At 39.0% G+C, this 23,414-nt stretch overlaps 1 protein-coding gene across 5 annotated transcripts in view; it reads right to left on the reverse strand.

Annotated features, from left to right (window-relative positions):
* The window catches only part of RAB27B (RAB27B, member RAS oncogene family), a 152,869-nt gene that overhangs the window by 22,485 nt on the left and 106,970 nt on the right, over positions 1 to 23,414 (reverse strand). Inside the window, exon 1 of one of the 5 annotated variants that reach the window (XM_059138695.1) lies at positions 16,980 to 17,058. The exons of 3 other annotated variants lie outside the window; for them this stretch is intronic. The gene's annotated coding sequence lies outside the window, so the exon portion shown is untranslated. Of the gene's footprint in view, positions 1 to 14,993; positions 15,125 to 16,979; positions 17,059 to 23,414 lie in introns of those variants that run through there. One more of the 5 variants, XM_059138694.1, reaches the window with a different exon arrangement.

Genomic DNA, 23,414 nt, shown 5'->3' on the forward strand with positions numbered 1-23,414 from the left:
GTGAAAAGCTATGACCTTGTGACTTGAACTTATTAAATTAATAAAAATCAAGTTAAATTCTTTTTTTTAAAGATTTTATTTGTGGGGTGCCTGGGTGGCTCAGTTGGTTGGGCATCTGCCTTCAGCTCGGGTCATGATCCATCAAGCTCCACTGGGCTCCTTGCTCAGTGGGAAGCCTGATTCTCCCTCTGCTTGCTGCTTTCCCTGCTCGTGCTCTCTCTCTCTCTCTGTCTCTGACAAATATATAAATAAAATCTTTAAACAAAAAAATCTTAAAAAAAAAAAAAAGAATTTATTTATTTGAAAGCAGGAAAGAGCATGATCAGGGAGAGGGGGGCAGAGGGACAAGCAGACTCCCTGCTGAGCACAAAGCCCAACACAGGGCTCAGTCCCAGGACCCTGAGATCATGACCTGAACTGAAGCCGTCCAAGGGCCCCCAAACCAACTTAATATCTTAAGGCACTTTAGACAGCTTAAAATAGCAAACAAAGTATCAGTGATATTACTTCGTGGTGCTTTACATAAAACAAAGCTGTCAAACATAAAATGGACAGATGCCTAATATTTTCCCATGTATCTTTATAGGACTGGTTTGTATTGGGCTCCAGTAGGTACATTTTGAGATCTGGCATTCCCACAGCAAAATGTCATTGAGTGATCACCTGAGGGTGGTTCTCATGGTCTGACCTTGGAATTCTGCTTCCCATAACCACGTTCATGTCCTAGAGAAACTGGGGCGCACGGGTGGCACAGCTGGTGAACTGTCTGACCCTTGATTTTGGCTCAGGTCATGATCTCCAGATCATGAGACTGGGCCCTGCGTCCGACTCCATGCTCAGGAAGGAGTCTGCTTGAGACTGTCTCTCCCTCCTGCTCTACCTGTTCCTCCCAAAATAAATAAATATTTTTAAAAAATAAATAAATTACGGATGGTACTCAAAGGACCTATAGCCTGCGCAGCAGTAGAACAGAGGCATCTTGTGAAGGGAAGGGAGATGGGGGGTAATTAAAAAAAACAACTATGTATTCAATAGCATTTTCTTCTGTTAAGAAGGTTTTGATTTTCATTTTGATTCTTCTTAAAGGCTATTTATAATTAATGGAAGTGAGCCTATATGGAAAATTCAAACCCAATTATAAATATATATATCAATATCAAGTTAATCAAGCAACCTTTACTTAAGCCGACAATGGTCAATGTGTCTCTTACTGCAATCAAATCTATTTTAAAAGATAAAAGTGTCCATTTTGCTTCATTCTGTGATTAAGAGATCTAATGTAATAGAGATAAAGCAAGAAGTTATTGAACTCTGAAGTTCAGCTTACTTGGCCTGAAAATAAAGGGTAAAAACTCTAACACAAGTCATCTTTAAATTGATTTATCTCCATTGATATATTATTCTCACATATTTTAAAAATTATTCTCACATATTAAACTCACTTCTAAGCCAATGAATGATTTCGCCTAAATATATATTTTTTAAAGTAACATTTTTTTTTCCATTGGCTTCATTTTGTGGCAACTTTTGAAACTATGAAAGGTTTTTTTTCCCTTTTTCTCTGTACTTTTTATTACAAGAAATTTCTAACATATACACAATTTGAGGGACTAGAAGTATCTTCCCATAGATCATTCAGCCAGCTTCTAAATGAATGTATAGAAGCCAGCTTCTATCCAGATAAACAAAATGTGGCAGGGCCACCCAATGGAATATTACTCAGCCATAAAAAGGATAAGGTAGGGACATATGCTATAACATGGAAGAACTTTGGCAACACTGTAAGTGAAAGAAGCCAGATGTAAAAGGCCACAGGTTTTATGATTCAATACACATGTAATGCCCAGAATAGGCAAACTCATAGAGACAGAATATAAGTTAGCATTTGCCAGGGGATGCAGAGAGAAGGAATGGAGAGCGACTGCTGAGGGGAAGAGGCATTTTGGGACGGATGATGAAAATATTCTGAATCTAGATAATAATGGGGCCACATTTTTTGTGAAAGTACTATAATAAACCCCTGAATTGTATACTTTTGAAGGGTAGATTTTATGATATATGAATTATACTCCACAGAGTTATTTTAAAAGCCTAAGGAAGTAAAAATAACACATTTTATTTAAAAAAAAATTTTTAGCTGAGCTCTTCTTTCTAGGTGTTAATTAATACTTGTTTACAATGAAGTCAATTATTAGCAAGAATCAGGTGTATTCAGGTAATAATACCTTCCTGAACCCCAATGGAAAGTACCTGTAGAATATACTTTATGAGCCTGATTCTCGCATTTATATCAATTTCTTTTTTATAAAAATATTTCATATGGGATGCCTGGGTGGCTCAGTCAGTTAAGCGTCGGACTCTTGATTTTGGCTCAGGTCATGATCTCAGGGACTGAGATGAAGCCCCACTTCAGGCTCCATGTTTAGCATGTGGAGTCTGCTTGAAATTCTCTCTCTTCTTCCCTCTCCCTCTGGTGTGCACCCTATCCAACCTCCCAATAAATAAATAAATAAATAATCTTTTAAAAATTTCTTTATTTGATAGGGTTCCAATAGCCAGTCTACTGAGCAAATGTGTTCACAATTCAGGAGTAATTGAAAATCACTGAAGAACAGGGAAGACTGGTCATCAGGACCCCGTGGAACAGCACTGGACAAGAACTTGGCTGTGTATATCATCCAGTGAGTCCCCACATTGGGGATCATCAGTATTCCCTCGAAGGTTTACAAGTACAAACTCTAAGACCTTTCCAGAAGGGCTAAATCAGAATCTCTGCAGCCAGGCCCTGGAACATAAGAGTTCAAAAATTCCACTAAAATATGACAGTAGAACAGCCAGATTTAGGAACTGTTTTTCTCCTTTTTTTCACCTTGAGACCTGTCTACAGGAAATTCTTCCGGAAGGTTAGACTCTTCATCTCTTTCAGCAACTCATTCCAGAGTAGGAAAAACCCATTGGTCAAGAAAAGAGTCAGGTGATCTGATTTGATCTTGTTACTGTTGAGAGAAATTTCCCCTTGTTGATTGCCATCAGCCACAGAGTTGCTGGAGTCCTTCTGCTGCTGATCCACGCTAGTGCAGTGCCCTTAACGTGCTTCCCTAGCTCTCATTTTGTTTCCTCACATATCCTAAATTTTGTTTCCCTAAAAATTAGGAGTATTCCTCAAAACATTATTTACTTACTCGAAACATGGAAGACATCGCATAAATGTTGCAATTAAGTAAATTAAGCGTTAAGAATTTTTTGAAAGATTTAGTATTTGACTTGGAAAGGTTTTATGCTTGTCTTCATAAGTGAGCCACATGATCTACTTTTTATTAGAGAGCCTACTTTAAAGAAAAACAAAATGCTTTTGTAGGGCCTTTCACCTAGGACTTTAACTCCAGAACAAGAAAAATCAATTTAAATTCCTTGCAATTCAACAAAGCCTCATATGGAAAGACCTGTATCTTTCCCAGGACTGGAAAAAACCTTTGCGGCAATACAACACATTAGGAAGTATACACACATCGGTTGACACCTTCCCTGAAGCCAGTCAGCAAGACCAGAAAATGGGTTTTCCTAACTTAGTGATTTCTCAAATGTGGCAGTTTTTAAAACTCCCTGATGCCCAGACCACACCTTAAATCATGTAAATCTGACTCCTGATGGTGAGACAAAAACCTTAATATTCCAACCTACCGTCAAGTTTGAGAACCGCCACACTGCCCTTTAAAGATTTTATTTGAGAGAGAAAGTGTGTGCACCTAGGAGTACACAAGTAGGGGAGGGGGAAATAAGAGGGAGGCGCAGAGGGAGAGAGAGGATCTGGGGCAGACTTCCTGCTGAGCACCCAGCTGACTCCATCTCACAACCCTGAGATCACGACCTGAGCCAAAACCTCCTAACCGACTATGCCAACCAGGTGCCCCAAGAACCATCATACTACCTTTCAGCACAGAAAGGTGCTGAATTATTTCTAATTATTTCTAATTTCAACAGCAAAAATAACTCCTAGCTTCACAATATGGCTAACAGGAGAGCTGAACAGACCATTCATGAAGACATATTGTTTCCTAAGACAGTGGTTGGATTGGGAAGATGGTACGTTTCCCACCACAGGTGCCTGCCTCAGTGGGCCCACCAGCCCCGGCCATGGGAGCTGCTTTCTTTCACCATGGCAAGGGCATGTGTCCTCTACGATGACAGTCAATCTATCTCTTTTTTCTGTAGAGTTATGTGACATATGGAAAACACCGAGTAGAAGCTTCAACCCTTAACGTCTCCTCAGAGAAGAACAATATGAGTTTGAGCTAAAGAGATGAGCATTTAATAAGATGTTCTCCTAAGTTTTCAGACATTGGTCTAATAATCTTGCAAAACTGTGATCATTTTCCAGCTGGCTGCTGCTTTGAGAAGTCTTGCCAAACTTCCACTGCTTTGCCTCATTATCTGAGAAAGGGCATATTAATCAAAATATCTGCCCATAAATTTTGCATCTCTCAAATGTGAGGAAGCCAAGTTAGATAGCATCTGTGGGCTCACATATCTATAGAAAAATGAAAAGATGAGCTCCATATTCTTACAATTTTCTCACTTAAACCTAATTCTAGTAACTCATAGAGCCATATAATTCCAAAAATAAAAAAGACAAAAAATCCATGACCTCTTTAGGAAAAGAATGTTGGCTAGCTGCTGTTTTAGCTGATAATTAATAGGAAGCATTTTAAGAGCTTAATAAATGCTGAAAAAGAGAGATTATATCTACAAAGAATGGAATTAGTCCAAAGAAAGTGCTTATTTATCTCAAGGGTTCTTTCTATATTCTGCAGATGCTTATGTTAATTGAAATTTCTGGATCAGAATTTTATTTTTGCAATATGTATGAGGCTTAGTGGAAAATACAGAATGCTATTACAAGTAGAGAGAAAATAAGTAAATGTTAAGTTTATTCATCTAATACATTATTTGAAATGAGCTCTATGCCAGAAAATCTATGGCTCTAAATCTAAAAGGTATTCAGAGAGTGAAAAACTCATAAAGCCCCAAAACCAAATAATCCGGTTAAAAAATGGGCAGAAGACATGAATAGACATTTTTCCCAAGAAGGCATCTAGATGCCTAACAGCCACATGCAAAGATGCTCAACATCACTCATCATCAGGAAAATGAAAATCAAAACCATGATGAGATATCACCTCACACCTGTTAGAATGGTCAAAATCAACAACACAGAAAACAACAGGTGTTGGTAAGAATATGGAGAAAGGGGAACCCTCCTGCACTGTTGGTGGGAATGCAGCTGGTGCAGCCACTCTGGCAAACGGTGTGGAGGTTCCTCAAAAACTTGAAAATAAAATTACCCTATGATCCATTAATTGCACTATTAGGCATTTACCCTAAAGGTACAAAAATACTGATTCAAAGGATACATGCATCTCAATGTTTATAGCAGTGTTATCAACAATAGCCAAACTTATAGAAAAAAACCAATGTCCATCAACTGATGAATGGATAAAGATGTGGTATTCATCTATCTATCTATATACACACACATAAATATATATGTCTATATATATAAATATATATGTCTATGTATCTATATATGTATATATGTGTATACGTATATAATCTTTATGAATACCATATATGGTATTCACATATTTATATATAGTATTATACATATTTATAATTCCATATATATAATTCCATTATATGGAATATTATATATTATATGGAATTATTGGAATATTATATATTCCATATAATGGAATACACACACACAATGTAATATTACTTAGCTATAAAAAGAATGGACTCTTAACATCCACAACAGTGTAGGTGGAGCTAGAGAGTATTATGCTAAGTGAAATAAGGTGAGACAAAGACAAATACCATATGATCTCAATCCTATGTGGAATTTAAGAAACAAGTGAACATAGCGGGGAATAAAAGAGAGGCGAGCCAAGAAACAGACTCTTGACTCCAGAGAGCAGACTGCTGGGTCCTGGAGGGGAGGTAGACAGGTACTACAAACTAGGCAATGAGGATAAAGGAGCCCATTTGTTGTGATGAGCACTGGGTGTTGTAGGTAAGTGATGAAAGCACTGAATTCTACACCTGAAACTAACGTTACGCTGTCCATTACCTAACCAGAACTTAAATAAAAATTTGGAGGAAAAAAGAAAAAGAAAAACTCATCAAATGATGCAGGAGTGGGGGCAGAAAAAATCAGGAGGGCTTTATGGAGGAGGGGAGATGAGAGCTGGAGTTCGATGTGGGGAGAACAAATGACGGGGGTGAGCAGAGCGCTCGTGTCCTGGAGGCAGCAGATATACCCAGCGTCAGAGGCTACAGCCAATACGGCTCAGGTGGAAGCAGAAGCAGCACTCTGGGGGGCCTTGGTTGGAGAAATGGGATCTGCAGGATAAGGTGTCAATGGTGGTGTGATGTAAGAGGCAGCTGTTGGAGGACACAGGCCTGGGTTTAGAAGTTCAGTTTCAGCCATTTAGCCCCTATGTGGCCATGGGCAAACTACATAACCCTTGATTCCTACAGTCTTTTTGTTGTCGTTGTTGTTTTAATTTTATTTATTTATTTGACAGAGAGAGAGAGAGAAGGAGAGCAGGAACAGAAGCAGGGGGAGTGGAAGAGGGAAAGCAGTCTCCCCCGCCCCCAGCAGAGCAGGGAGCGGGATGCGGGGCTCGATCCCAGGACCCTGGGATCATGACCTGAGCCGAAGGCAGACGCTTAATGAATGAGCCACCCAGGCCCCCCTATTCCTACAGTCTTTACCTGCAGTCGTAGGTACGTAAAGTAGGTAAAGTACGTGGTTCAATACATTCCATCATCCTATATTTCCCCTCCACGCTTAACTCGCCAAAACATAGGGAACCATTAAAAACAACACCACCATATGATCAATGACACAATGTAAGAAAACCACATAATAATTAATCAATTCCTACAAGTTACTTTGTAACTTAAAATGAAGTCACCCAATTTCTCAGAACAAAGGTCATGTAGAAATCCCAAGAAAAAGGCATAGCTACATTTTTAAAAGCTGGCTTTACTTCCACTTGACAAAGCACTAGATTATTTCAGCTACTTTATCCCCTGCTGAAGCTCCGATTAAAAATACAGTATGTCCACAAGGCCTAATTACAGCTTTAATAAGCCTATTGTTTACTTCTTGGCAGTAACCTAATCAACTGACCATGTCTTAGACTCACCTAGCATTTTCCAATATAAAACATTTATGATTTTGTCTTTGATGACTTTTACCCCCAGCTGTTACTGGTGAGAAAAGAGAAGTCCTCATTAGCGCAAAGATATTTACAGTTATGCACTCTTGTCCTGCTGTTTGGTGCATTTTCAAGTCTCATCAGAGCAGAGCAGAAGGCAGCTGGGTGCCTTGCTCAGCACCCTCGCTGGCCAGGGTAGCGCTCCATTCTATAATATTTATTAACTTAAGAGTTGGTGAACATTGTTGGTTAATAACAATTCGAGATGGAGAAAAGTCATAAAATATTAAAAAATGTGAGTGGTTTGCTAAATTATACTTCCTAAAAAGGTTGCTACTCAGAATTTTGCATTATGCTTTTGTCCGATCTTTTTTTAAACTGAGAAAGGGACCTTCCTGTGGGAACACCCTCTCTTGACTGTTCATATCCACCGGGACTGAGCTCACTGATAAAGAACCATGAGCTCAGCAAAGAAATGCCAAAGAGTTGGGAGTTTTTCTAAACTAAGATTTGTTACAAGACAGTTCTTATGAAATTAGCTTTGCCTCTATTTGCCAGATGGGGTTTAAGAGGAGAGGAAACTCTGTAGCGTGCTACAGGAATACAGACTGGGTCATGTTCTATCTCATCTCTGCAAACATCACCGCCCGCAAGTTCCCTCCTGCCCAGGAAAAACATGATCACATTTTCCATCAAAGATTTACATTTTACTTTCCGGTATTTTTTTTTTAAACAAAAGGACAAGTATAATAATTTACTATATTAAATCAAAACATTGAAAGGAAAAGGTTAACATCTGAGTGGGAAAAATAATCATAGCGAGCTATATGCCACAAAGAATATATTTGTTATATCTGACACTTTCCAGTTTATGGAAAGTCTGCATCTCTAAGAAATTTGGGGGAATTCATCTATCTCCCCCAACATCAAAGAGTGATCTTCCTATATCATTCCCACTACTTTTTAATTTTTTTTTTTTTTTTTACGATTTTATTTCTTTATTTGAGAGAGTGAGAGAGCTCACGTAGGGGGAGCTGCAGAGGGAGAGGGAAAGGCAGGCATTCTGCTGAGCAGGGAGCCTGATGCATGGCTTGATCCCAGGACCCTGAGGCTATGACCTGAGCTGAAGACAGATGCTTAACAGACTGAGCCACCCAGATGCCCCTCCACTGCTTTTTTTAAAAAGGAAAATCCAAATATCTTCCTTTAGTGTCTGTTTCCTAAGGTTCTAGCAATAAGCAAACCATTTCTTTTAGCAAGCTACATTATCATAGCTAAAGTAAAGGTTTTCCTGCCGCAAGTTGAGCCCACGTGGATAGGTATTATTACAATAAAAGGAAAAAATATGGAAGTTAAATGCTTGTATATTAAATTTCAGAAGTCAAACTCCTAGTTGCATTTAATAACAAAATAGAGAAGTTTCAGATTTGTTCTATCTATATATTTCTGTTGAACACATCAAGGTGAATGTACCATTGTGCAAGACTGTGAGGGGGATTATATTTCAGAAGAAAGTTGGCTCTGCTCTTCCCTGACAATGTGACTCAGCAGCTAATCTTCTTGCTCATACATACACAATGACAGATGCAGACTCATGCCCCCCCCCCCACTGTCTTTCCCTAATTAAGCTAAGGGTGGGACTCTAGTATCATTCCTTTGACAGCATGTAAAAGAGCAGACTTTTCTTCAGATCTAAAACAGAAACTAGTTTTATAAACCCAGCAATAAGTAAGGTTTACTTATTGAATAATCATAAATATTAGTAAATGATACACTGTATCTCCTGGTAGACAGGTTTACATTGTCCTAAGCAAAACAAGTGAGTAGTATAAAATACGAGGAAGAAGTATGAGAATGCAAGCTGGGACATTTTTCTCCAGCCCAGCATGGACTAGGTCCCATCAGCTATTGATTCATAATGAGCACACATGCGTGTGTACACACACACACACACACAGGCACAGAGGCTTATCAAGCATGAAAACATCAGGAGGCCTGTGCACACCACTCCCTAGAAGCCAGTCCTCTACTGAAACTGATCTTGTTAGAAGATAAATCTGCTTTGAATGTTTATGGAGGAAGCCAGAAATATGTACAATTTACAATACAAATTATATAAAATATACAAATCTGAACTTTCTTCTAGGCCTATAATTCAAAGTAGGAGAATGAGATCATCTTTTTCGTTGAGAATTCGATGCAATCTATCCAACAGGCGGGGCTACTCTGCCTAGAACGAGTGTACTGGGTCCTAGGTTTCCTCGCCTGGAAGTAAGGTGGTGCCGGTTTGTTGGATGAGCAGCAGAGGACAGAGGAGGGGGTTATTTGTGCAAGGAGCGAGGGGAACATGAAGGCATGCCCATTATCAGCCTCTTTAATTATCCCTGACAGATTGCCCAGGTGGAGGCCTCAGGGTGCTTCAAAGGAAAGATCAGAAAGTTGCCTGGGGCCCTGACACTGTCAATGGCCAGTCTGATCCCTGCCTTTGATGAAAACTGGTACAGCAAACCCATTTACAGAACCTCTGTGTGTAGAACAGTAACCCCAGGAGCTGGGAGAAAATGAAGGAGGAAAGCGGAAATACATGTGAGATGATCCAGAAATGCTTAAGAAGCAACAAGAATGAGGCATTCTGTAAGAAACTGAGGAAAAAGGATGGGGTTTATAGTTAAAATTCGGCTTCAACACATACTTGTAGCACCGCTCCATTTCTAAAGCAAGGATATTAATCACCCCCACTTCCGCGCCTTCGCTCACCCAACAAACATTTATTGGGCACCTATCATGTGCCAGGCACACCAAGCTTATTGCAGAGATTAAATGAAATGGCATGAAGTCTCCACTACGTTACCAAGACAAATGTGACGGCTCAAGGGACTGCGTGTTCCGACGGCATACGCACCTGCCACGCCTACTCACTCTCAGAAGGGGCTCATGTGAACAAAGGGCACGGTCACTGCAGCTACTAAGAGTCTCCTAACTTGTCTTCAGGTCTGTGGCTTTGCCTTTTCCTCCGTCCTTCTCCAGCAAACAAGCCAATTTTCCTCAGAATTATAGTCGGCCAACATCACTGTCCTGCTTCCCATTTCCCAGTGGCATTCATCAAACTGCAAATAAAACCCAGAGTCCTTTCTCCTGCCTTACAAAGGGCTGTATGACCCGGCGGACTGTGCTATACCAGTTCTCTATTCCTTCAAGGAGCCGCGTTTCCTCCTGTGTTAGAACCATGGCATGGGCTGTTCCCTCGGCCTACACTCTTCCCCCACTCCTATCTCACAAATGGTCTTCTTACTATCATTTGCTTCTCCCTTTAAATGTGTCTTCATCAGGGGGATCTGGTAGGGATCCCAAATCTAACAAAGGCTCCCATTCACTTTCTCTGGCATCCGTCTAGTGTTTGTGTGGCCCTTCTTCCCAGCTGATATGGTTCTTCTTGTTTATTATCACTCACTTTCCCATCTAGGCTGCAAGCTCGAGTGGGTTGAATCCTCGCACGCTTTGTTCACTCCGGAGTCTAGCTAAAAATAGGTGTTCAACAAATATTTGCTGGAGACACTAATACATGCTCTGTTAGATTGAATTTGTGTGGTTCTGTAATGCAGAGACAGCTGGTCTCGAAGAAGTCCAGCCTGTGCATGAAAATCCCTGAACACTCTTCCTAAGAAACAGTGTCTTGACCATCAAAGTTACCTGATATGTTGAATCAAAGAAGAAACTAATCTGAAACTCACAAGTTCAGGATAAAGCTATAAAATTAAAGAACCCTAGGAGTTGAGTGTACAGTTTCCAACTCTACTAATTGCAGTTTTGAATACCTACCTCTACTCCTTTGATATTCAGAAACAAGTCCACTTAAAATACAGAAGATTTTGATGAGAGGCTAGAATTTGATGAGAGGCTAGAAAGGGTTTTAGTTAAGTGCTTAAGGGTGGGATGACTGAAGAGGAAACCTCCTTTGGATTCCTGGACCATTTCCAGGAATGGAAATGTGTGTGTGTGTGTGTGTGTGTGTGTGTGTATGTGTGTGTGTGTGTGTAGGCTTCCCCAAACCATGGGTAAAGACCTCAGTCCCACAAGATGGCCCTCCACTCTAGGCATCAGCGGGAAGCCCATGTTGTTACCTGTGCTACAAACTGACCAGCTACAAATTGGAGATTCCAACAAGCCCTCCAATACAGATGCCAATTGTCGCTCAGAAGGGACCTGTATGTAGTTCTAATCAACAGGCTGCAAACCAGAGGCTCCCACAACCCTCTCCTTAAGTTCTATTAATTTGCTCACAGAACTCAGGAAACCTGTTTCCTCCCTAGATTACAGATATATATTACAAAGATTGTTAAAGGTTACAAATCAACAGTCAGACGAAGAGATACATAGGGCAAAGTAGCAAACAAAGGAGCTTCTGTCCTCATAGAATTTGGGGCCTGGCATGGTCGCCTGTGGAAATATTCTGGTTCCCCAACCTAGAAACCCCCAGAATCCCCTCCTTTTGGGGGGTTTTATGGAGGCATCATTACTTAGGCATGTTGGTCAACTCATTGGCCATTGGTGATTGATGCAACCTCCAGCTCCTCTCCCCTACCCTGAAATTAGCAGGTGGGACTGAAAGTTCCAACCCTCTCTTCCTGGTTGGTTCCCTCAACCCTTGGCCTTTTCCCAAAAGTTGTTTCATTGCATAGACCTGGTTGTAACGGAAAGGAATTTGTTATATATACGAGACATCCAGGTCACCTTGACAGTTCTGAAGCTATGTCAGAAACTGAGAAGGGGAGACCAGATGTTATGACAGAGATGTTCCACTGCTCTTACCCCTCCGGAAATTCCAAGGGCTTCTGGAGCTATGATCCAGGAACTGAAGATAAAGACCAAATATAGTTGACAAATACATTTTGGTCACCTGAGTGGTCAAATACATATATTTCTTATAATATAAATCACAATATCGTAGAATCTCATGTGAGCAAATCATGGGCTCAAATCCTCATTTCTACCATCTCCCATGTAAAGTTTGTTTTTGTTTTTGTTTTTTTTTTAATGAAGCAACCCATTATCTTAGATCTCAAACTCTGAGGGTACAAAATAAAAATAACCTGTACTTCAAGAAAAAGCAAGGATCCTGTTTCAAATCTATGAAAATGGCTAGTGTTGCAAGAAAATTGAAGAAAACATTATCACTACAGAATGCAAATAACTCACATCATAGGTAACCTGAAGGAAGAAGAGTACCACTGATCTGTCTGTGACTGTTTTCACTCTGAACTGGATTCCTGGACAGAGCATACAGTAACTGCTCAGTAAGGACCTGGAATCTTAAGGCAGCTCTGTCTGGGAACAAATTTCAGCTAGTGCTGAGTTTTCAGAACCTATATTATAAAGATTTTACAGAGGATTACAAACTTTTTTACTTAATTCACTTGCTTTATTTCAGCCTCTACGTCTTAAGAAAAAAAGTTATGGCTGATCTTCCCTCGTGTGGTACAAAGGTCAGCTGCCTGAAAACCTCCTGTGTTTCTCCATATGTACTCTTTGGTAACTGCTCTCTAACGATGGCCTCTGTAGCCAGTATTTTGAGGTGTCCTAAAAGACCTCCCTGAACCTCAGCATCTGCCCAGCCACTGTGCCTAAAACCTTCATGAATTCTTTATGAAACAGATAATCCTAAGGATCTAGTAGAAGGATATTAACTGTATTAGAGCAAGAGGTCACCAAGGAGGCGATATTTTAACTAATTTGCTCATTAGTGTTGATGAGGTTGACACAGTAAACTCACTACCTCCCACAGTCACCTAACTGTGTCTTCCAAGGCAAATGTTGATTAACAGAGTATCTGGTAAAAAGAGACACAACATATTTTGTTGAATAAATAATGAAAACGAGGCAAAAGTAGACTTAGGCATAGCTGTATCAGTGAAATTCCTGAATGGGAAAATAGGGAAGAAATTTAGTAAAATAAAGTCCATGGGCTGCTAAAGGGACACTTTAAAAAGGAGGGGGGGCATATAGAATCAAGCCCCTCTCCCCCTCCCTCAAAATTTTGTTCCTAGCTGCCCTTAAAAATGTCCAACCCATTCTAAATACCCTTATTATAATTGGTTGAGCTTCTCAGATTCTAAAAGCTATTGTAATAATTAACTTAAGAAAACCACTCTGCCCTTTACCAGTGGCATTTAATTGAATCTATAATAATCTGTACTTTGCCTAATAATACATTAAGTCTGCAGCTATGTGTTGAAAAAAGACATAAGGAGGACAATAAAAATTGTCAATAAAAAGAGGCAATAAAAAGGTGAGCAGGAAAGGGGACATTCCAAATTGTTGAGCCATAACTTATAAAGACATATTTGCATTACTGGATTCTGGATGTGAAAGAAGCCACAGGCAAAAGGCTACCAAAAAATTCAAATGAGTGGTCTGAAAAGCAAAGATGAAGGGAGGTGAAAACATTAGAAGTAGGATAATTAAAGACCTGGGCTGGACAAAGGGTAATTTTGGAAACTCCCACCAAGAGCTAAATATTATTCTGAGCTTATAAAGGTTAGTCCCTCCACCTAGACAAGGTGCACTAACAGTAATGCAGAGGAAGGGAACCCACTATGTGGCAAGGCATACGTGATTGTCATACTTCTAAAAAAGACAAAGTCAACAAACTTCAGACCAATTCATAAAATGAATAAATCACTAAGAAAATTAATAAGATATTAAGAAGTTGACCTGGTCTCCACTTTTCCCCCCTTCTTTCATAGTCCTTCGAGAAAACTTAAAATTTCTTTGTTGCTGTCATAGCATTATTCTTTGGATGCTGGACCAAAACCCAATTCCAAACTACTGGAATCACTCCAATGGTGGTTTCTTTCTTTCTTTTATTTTTATTGATGTATTTATTTTTAGCATCTCGCTCTGCACTGTCAGGCATCACGTGCTCTCCAAAATTCACCAGACCTTAAGAAATTCTTTCACATCTGCTCTTTGCTGAATGTTAAGATTTCAAGGCTGGTTGATCCTTTAAAGATGCTTCTAGGTGAGTTGAAATGACCAAACTTTAGAGAACTTAAGACCCCAGTGCAGATCTGCAGGTTTCTGGGTCCATGAAATGGTGCCCGGGTTCAGCCCCCCTCATATCCCTGCATTGTCAAACTACCCAGAACACAGTCCATTCTCAATTTTAAAAGAGAATATCAAGACAGCTCAACTAACATTTACGGAACATCACCTGTATGCAAGACTACCGTAAGTGCTGTAACTACAGAGACAGACAAAAGGAGCAAAGCCGGGAATGGGATTCAGTTCGATCTCTCCTCCCTGAATCTCTGCCTCAAATTCACCGGAAAATATCATTATCAGGAAGTGACCTTGACACAGATACTCACATTGTGTCCTCTGCTACAAAAACCAGAATGGTTTTGTGGTCTGTTTCTACATCATGCATCTCATAAAACATATCCACAAAGGAGGAGAAAGAAAATACTCAGCGTGTGTAGGTATAGGATATGCACCCCTCCATTTTAATCCAGTGCCTTCATTTTAGTTACCCATCAAGACATGGGTACGATATACACACACTCTGAGCACAGTGATCAAGGTCCTGACCAAAAACCGCTGCTTCCTTTGCCCCTAAGTCATAGCTCGTCATTATGGCTGTTCGACTGTTTTTTTCATAAGCCCTTCATGCCCAGGTGACTCAAGGCAGGTGAACCAACAAACACAAAATCCAGAACTATCTTGCAAAGGATTTACAGAGACGAGTGAAATTTGAACCCCAAAGAATTTTACCTGTTCGGTTTCTGTCTGTCAGGGTTCTCCAGAAGGCATTTTAACGGAGACAGTCATCCGCTGAGAACCAGAAACAGCTGTTCTGAATTGTTTTTTAAATTAAAAACAAGCTGTTTCTGAAGAGCGTTAAGAAAAGGGGAATCTCAGAATTAGGTCAGAGCAGGGTGTGACCCCAACAAGACTTTGGGGCCAGACAGGGCTCTAATTCTTGTTTCTCTAATGACTAGATGTGTGGCATGAACAAATTAGTTAACCTCGCTCTCAGATCCCTCCTGCATAAACGGGGTCCTACAGCATTTGTAAAACACCTGGTTAGCCACTTAGCCAATGGGGAGACCCTGAGTAGGTGAAAATAATCTTGGTATAGAGCACTATCAGGAACAATTTCTTTGTAATCTTTGCATTTCTTTGTAATTAGTGTTGCAACTGCAAACACATTAATAACATTTCCCATTCTGTGACTGCAATAAAGGACTCTTTCTCAGTGAAAGAACCCCACTGGGCCAGGGAGGGGAGAAGATACTGTTGCCTAAGTACAACCCTGAATGATTCAGATAGAGAAACCTAAAACCGGCTCAGATGATTCTCAAGTGAAAAAAAAAAAAAAAATCGAAAGCAGACAAAAAGATGCTAAACAGCATGACTAACAATTTAGGGATGGCACAGTTAGCAAATAAAATTCAGGACACTCAGTTAAATTGGAAGTTTGGATGAAAAGACCAATTTATTTTTTAGCATAATCGTGTCACAAATACTGTTCCTTTAACTGGAGTGATGGATTTCATCTGGCAACCCGAACCAGTGTGATAACTTGTGCAAAAAAGGGAGAAAGATAAAAAAAAGGGAGCAAGAACAATATGTGTAGCTAACTCTTTAATTACACATGTAGGAAATGGAGTTTGGAGATTTGCTTCTGGGAGGGGAACTAGACGGGAGGCACTTTTTGGGCCTTTTCAATTTTGAACCACATGAAAGTATTACATATTTTTAAAACAAATGACATTATAAAAATTAAAAATAATTGTAATGGGAGGGAAGAATCAATATAGAGAGGACATAACTAATATAGACTATACGCTTAGAAAACAAAACTGAGAGGAATCTGTCAAAACATCTTATTCTATTACACTCTGGTTTTTCAGTGTAGACATAAATAGAATTAATATTAACAATCACTTGTTGAGCGGCCAGATTATAATTGGAATTAATATTGGCAGCCTCCTGTGGAGTTGCTATTACGCTAAGCACTTTATAGACTTTAGTTAATTTAATCCTCACAATAACCCTTGGGGGTTTTGCAAACGAAAAGGCTGAAACTCCGAAAGATTAATTAATTTGCCCAAATCACACAACTAATGATTGGCAGGCCTGGGGTTTAAATCTAGGTCAGTCAGAATCCACAGCTTGTTGCTTTTAAACACAAGACAATACTGGACTGTCTTTCAGCATGCAGATTCCCAAAGTCAGGAAATCTGATTTGAGCATGAAAAGCAATACAGAAAGGAAGAACAACGAATGCATACATTCATTTTAGGCCAGCATCAGTCACCGAGCTATGAAACATGCCAGCCCTGTGTTTTTTTGTTAAGTAAATATACAGGTATACCTTGCTTTATGCTATGCCTATGTTCCAGGACAGTTGTTTATAAATGGCATTTATGCAAATGTAATCATATTTAGAGTAAAACTGGAAGTCTGCTTTTTAAACAAAGTGTGTTACATTTGGAAGATAAGTATGAGCTCAGTTTCACTGTTTTGGGGCAGGGCACAAAACGAGATCATCTAGGAATATGTTAATTGTCCTTCAGAGTTGAAGGTCTTAATATAAAATATTACTGGTATTTTATGTATGGACAGGAAACTTTGCTAAATTACAAAGGATTTAATCAGCTAAATTAAATTTATACCTTGAGCCTACCTTTGGCTAGTTTATTGTTTAAAAAGCATGAGTAAATATTTGCAATAGAGAAGCAGAATGTCACTTACCTTACCAAACCAGTATTATTTTCATAGCTTATCAGAGACAGGAATATGTTACAGGACTCTTTAGTTTTCTACTGTGAATGGTTTTTAAAAGATTTCTCCAAAATCTATTTTCAGCTACACATCTTAGACACATCCCCCAATGATCTGCCTTCTTTAGATGGCAATGTGTGCGGAAGAGGAAGTAGGGGTTTATCTACTGGAGTTGATGATCAAAGGCTAATAATATTTCAAGAGCTTTAAAATTAGTAATTTTATAAACAGTTGACCAAAAGCTATCATCCCATTGAAAAGAGAGCCACAGACTCCCTGAATAGTTGCCAGGATTTCTGTCAGAGGTCGGGATAGGAGTGGCTGAAGGCAGGTGAGGGTCCCCTCCAGCCCATTGACTACTAGAGCAGCACACTGAGGTTAAGGCAAGACTTGATTTCCCCATGTTCAAACTTTGTGCCTTCTAAACTACATCAACTCTTCTGAGCAGCCAGTAATCACGATTGTGAATTCAGTAAAAATCATTTCAGAAATGATCATTTAAAACCATGCCCAAAGATGCTATTGGCTTGATTTGTCAAAGGCGGCTTCCATCTTGGTAGAGCAGTATTTTTATCTTCAGTTAAATATTCTATTGATTTTCCTCTTTATTCCTTATGAAAGGGAGCATTTTCTTTGAAAGTATATAATACTAAAGAATACGTATTAAATGCTAGATCAACATTACCAAAGATTTTATCTAAATAGCCAAGAGTAATGGAGGATTTTATATTACTTTGAGCTCTCTGGAAACAGATACCTCCCCACCTCTTATCACCCATACCATACCATGAAATGTATTTATTTTTTATATTTACACATTTTTAAAAAATATTTTATTTATTTATTTGACAGAGAGAGATCACAAATAGAGAGGCAGGCAAAGAGAGAGAGGGAAGCAGGTTCCCTGCTGAGCAGAGAGCCTGATGAGGGACTTGATCCCAGGACCCTGAGATCATGACCTGAGCTGAAGGCAGTGGCTTAACCCACTGAGTCACCCAGGTGCCCCTATATTTACACATATTTGATTCAGTAAGTATTTTCCAGAATGCATTATGTTCTGGTAAAGTACTGCCAATAGTAAATCTGCATAAAACTCGTATTATTTCCAATAAATCAAACTGTATCTCCATTTAATTGGATTTATTATGTGTAACTAAATCAAGTTTTTTTTAATTTACCCTTCTTCATTTTAAAAATAGGAAAATTGAATTGTTTATATCGTTTATAAACTATGATGGTTAAAAAATGTTTTCCTTCAGTTTCCTGAAGCTCTTTTTTTTTCCACTCTGTAGGTCAACAGCCTAGACTTTTTTTTTTTTTTTTAACACGTAATGTATTATTTACATCAGAGGTACAGGTCTGTGAATTATTGGTCTTTTACAATTCTCAGCATTCACCATAGCACATACCCTCCCCAATGTTCATAATCCAGCCACCCTATGCCTTCCCTCTACTCCCAGCAACCCTCAGTTTGTTTCCTGAGATTAAGAGTCTCTTATGGTTTGTTACCCTCCTGATTCCATCTTGTTCATTTTTTCCCTCCTAAACCCCCCATGACCTCCCCCCTGCCCTGCTCTCAAATTCCTCATATCAGACAGATCATATGATAATCAACAGCCTAGTCTTACTTAAATATCTTCTTATCTAGAGTCTGGGGAAATATATGTACATTTGAATAACTGGGTTTTTTTTTCTTTTTTTTTTTCCTTTATATTTTTTTTTCTCAGCATAGCACAGACCCTCCCCCAATGTCCATCAGCCAGCCACCCCCTCCCTCCCACCACCCTCCCCTCCAGCAACCCTCAGTTTGTTTTTATCTTAACATTTCTTTACTCACTATTTTAGCTTATACTTTATGACTCTCTCCAAATTGTGTCAGAAAATTCTTAGCACCAGTGGTAAGATGAATTCAAAAATAAAAATGAGGACAGATATTTAAAAGAGACAGGCTTGGTGGAGTCAGTTTCTGGTATATCTCACCCCATAATCAACACAATAATTCTAATTAACACAGTGTTCCAAACTGGAGTAGTCTCTGGTGTGGGTTGGGGGCCATAGCTTTCCATATTCTTCTGGGAGGCTCCATGTTGACTCTCCAACCCAAAACCAAATTCACATGTCCTCTTTCTACAGTGATTTTGGAAGCACCAAATCCTCCCATTTACCAGAAAACTGGATAATTCCATCACTTTAATAATTTCATCTGAAGTTCTTTAAAGATGTAAATGTCAGTATAACCTGTGTGATAGTATCATATTTCACTTCAGCATTCCGGAAACATATAGAAAATTTCAGATCCCCATGGAAATGCTTCATAGAACAATGAGCTAAGATTAGTGTCTTGGGCTTTCTTATAGTCAATATAAAAGCAATCATACAAGGTCCGTTTCTACATTATTTATAAAACTACAATTAAAAACATTATCCATGATGGGCTTTTTGCCATGAAGTTACTATTAAAATGTAACAATAGAAAAAGAAATGTGTCTCTCCCAATAAATTGATATACGTTCTTTAATTTGATAAGAAAAGCTATGGTCCTCATTATTTTTGTTTGTTTCTGTTGCCTGGAAGATCAGAATTCCGTGTTCTGTTTTGTTTTTTCCTTAATGTTTTAGTGATTAAAGGATCCCTGGATAAACTACTTTACTTCTCTCTACTTCTGGACTACCTGACTCTGCTTTTGCTTGTTTTTTTTCTCGTTCCTTTAGCTACTTGACAGTGTTTTTATCTCTAAATTATCACAAACGTTTCTGTGGAAGGAAGTAAACAGCTGATTTTTTTTTTTTAAGAATTTATTTATTTAGGGGCGCCTGGGTGGCTCAGTGGGTTAAGCCTCTGCCTTCGGCTCAGGTCGTGATCCCAGGGGCCTGGGATCGAGTCCTGCATTGGGCTCTCTGCTCAGGAGGGAGCCTGCTTCTCCTCATCTCTCTCTCTGTCTGTCTCTCTGCCTATTTGTGATCTCTCTCTCTGTCAAATAAATAAAATATTTAAAAAAAAGAATTTATTTATTTATTTGGCAGACAGAGATCACAAGTAGGCAGAGAGGCAGGCAGGAGGTGGGGGCGGAAAAGCAGGCTCCCCACTGAGCAGAGAGCCCAATGCAGGGCTCAATCCCAGGACCCTGGGACCATGACCTGAGCCAAACCAGAGGCTTTAACCCACTGAGCCACCCAGGCGCCCCTACATAGCTGATTCTTGTTAAACATGGTAGTTTTGTTCCGTAAAGTCAACACAAATACTGAATTATTGAAGATGGAGCCATTGTTCCTAGGAGAAATACAGAATTAAGTTCCTGTGAGCTTCTGGTCACCAACTGTTCAATATAAACCTTATTTTATGTGTATTTCTGTTAAGGACACCTTGTTTCATATTATCATTGATTCACAAACATTGAACTCATGGCCAATAGCACCATAACTCATGCCTCGATGAAGCTTATCTGATACGTATTTTCTTCATAAGGCACATCACAGCCTTCTTGCACTTAAGAACACTAATCACTTCAACCATATGCTTGGGGGCATTTTAAACAGAAAACTACCAGCTAAAAGCACAAAAATGGGAAACATGTGGCATTAAATAAACCATGAAAAGGACACTCACGAGAAACCAAAAGGTAAGAAACTGAAACAAGACAGCATCAACTTGTTTGACCTCAGCTAAGAACACGCACATCAGGAGACTCACAATTTTCCCCATGTCTATGCATGTTTGCGAATGACCACAAAGATACCAGAAATCTTGATCTTGAAGTTACAAATAAAGTTTAACTAATAGGCAAATACATAATCTACAACTGGAAAATTATGTGGATTTGTTGTATGACTTCCCAAAACTAACACTATTATATTTTGGCCAACTAACATGTTAGCCACAATTAGAATATCAGATTATGGAGTGGAACGGAGGGGCTTGAGGGAATGGGACCAGGGACAGGTACACTCTGATTCTCTTGTGGAAATGAGAGAAAGCTTACAGCAAAGGCAAGAGGAGCAGATCCCAGGGGAGCTGCCAGGGAGTCGGACAAAGGACTTAGGTTCTTGGGACAAGGACAGGAGAAGCAAGGTGAGCCTAAAATGGACACAGCATTAACCAATTTCACAACTATACTTTTTCCTATTGCGGTGACCCTTTTATTATAACCATTATTGCTTAACTAGGGGAATTCAGGGGAACTTTTTTTCTTCTCCAATAGATTCCTACCCTAAAATTAGAAAAAATATATCAGGCTATATGACCTGGTATTGAAAAGCTAGTATGTCTCAGGGAAAAGAAGCCTGATACATAATGTGTTGATTTTGGCCAAGTTGTTAGCAAAAGTAGTAAGGGAGACTCTTCTTTCTAGTTGATGATGAAACATGTTATTAAACTAGAACAGCTACTCTTACCTCCCCTACACCTCTGTCTTCAGTGACACCAACATAAAAACACACACTAGGCAAAAGCTGGTAGAAAGGTGAGACAGACACATGTGAATTTTGTAGGACTAATTGCAAAGCTGATCAGTCTGTTCAGTTAGGATGCTGCACAGAGTAGGTGCTCCAGAGATCAACTATATTAGCATTAGCTCTATATAAAAACAGATTAGTTCGTGAAGTGAAAATTCCATCTCTTTTCCTTCTCTATTTGGCTCATCACTAACACTAATAAAGCATCCTCGATCTCTCACTCAGCAACAATCACTGGGACTATTAGCACCAGGGTGCTCCAGAGATATCTCAGCTCATGGCTATCTGTCATGGTTGGTTCATGGCTAACTCAATGTCTTTTTCCACAAGGTCTATTTCTCATGGAAGATACTGATATATAGAAAAACCATAATGGTACCTGTGTTTTATGCATGAACTTGGCTTGGTTCTTTAAGTCACACCCTTGTTATTTCAGACCCCACCCTGATTACTATGATAGTAGCCATCTCATGGTTATGGAATGGTTTTACTTCTAGTTCTGTGGTAGTTCCACTTCCTGCCCTTCGTTTGGACTGTGATCCTAAACCTATCTGAAGGAGAAACAGACATACAGATTCTATCATATGAGGGATGGTTGCTCTCATAGTCATGGTTTTAAAGATTATTTATTATTTATTATTATTAATACATTATATATTAATATATTAATATATATTATTATTTATTATTATTATTTTGATCTCAATGATCTGAAACGGAGGAAAAATGTATAGCTCCAGTTTGGCCAAAGTTTATAAAATCTGAAGAAATTTTTAAAGGAAGACTTCATCATTTACATTTATATTTCAGAAGAATAGAAATAACCCCCCCCCCCTTACCATATAACATTTTAACATGTTGGGATCAAGTAGACTGAGCTGAAGGTTAGGATATGTCTCATTTGCAAAGAAACCAGTTTTCCCTTCTTTACTGTGTAATAGTTTAACACTGGTCCCCTGGCCCAGCTGGTATGCAGCAGGCACACACCAGTGTGTCTTAGATGCTCCTTTATTCTTATTGGTCAGCAGGTGCCATGCTAGTTTTTCAACATCTTTACTATTACCCATAGTCCCTGGGGAACCAGGAGAAAAAACAGGAGAGATGAGTTCCAATTACACCCTTGATGCTATATTTAAAACCACTTCAAGAGAAAGTTCTCCCATCGAAAGCACCTTGTCATTATAGGGTAGCTTAGCACTACTAAAACAACTAAAAAAATACATTTTATTAAAAATCTAAAGTTAGGGGCACCTGGGTGGCTCAGTGGGTTAAAGCCTCTGCCTTTGGCTCAGGTCGTGATCCCAGGGTCCTGGGACTGAGCCCCACATTGGGCTCTCTGCTCAGCAGGGAGCCTGCTTCCCTCTCTCTCTCTCTGCCTGCCTCTCTGCCTGCTTAGTGATCTCTGTCTGTCAAATAAATAAAATAAAATCTTTTTTAAAAATCTAAAATTATAGGTACACTATTACCAGAAAACTTTAATACATATTAAATATTAAATATTTAACTATATTAAAAAGAAGTATTAAATAAGTGTATTAAATACTAAATAGGAAAATTAAATATTAAAATATAACATATTTAAGAAATATTTAAATGTTGCATATGGTGCTAATTTATTTTAATGCCTTTCTGAATCTTAATCATCAGAAAAAGTTGTGGCACAAACCCCACTCAGATTATGCTACTCACTGACACAAATGTGATAAATGGTATACATGAATTTGAAGGACAGTGATTGACTTTACAGAGTTTTAGAATCTCTGTTCATTAAAAAATAATAGAAAGCCAAAAAATTACAAAGGCATGAATTGAAGATATTTATAACACATATTTATATCTAAAACTAGCAAATCTAAGGTAAAATGGTAGGTAGCAGCAACCCCCAGACTAAGAATATTTATTAAATAGGCATTTTTTCTCTTAAAAGTAAAAGATAAAACCTAATACCAATAAA

Source organism: Mustela lutreola, chromosome 11 (assembly GCF_030435805.1).
Source record: "Mustela lutreola isolate mMusLut2 chromosome 11, mMusLut2.pri, whole genome shotgun sequence".
NCBI classification, from domain to species: Eukaryota; Metazoa; Chordata; class Mammalia; order Carnivora; family Mustelidae; genus Mustela; species Mustela lutreola.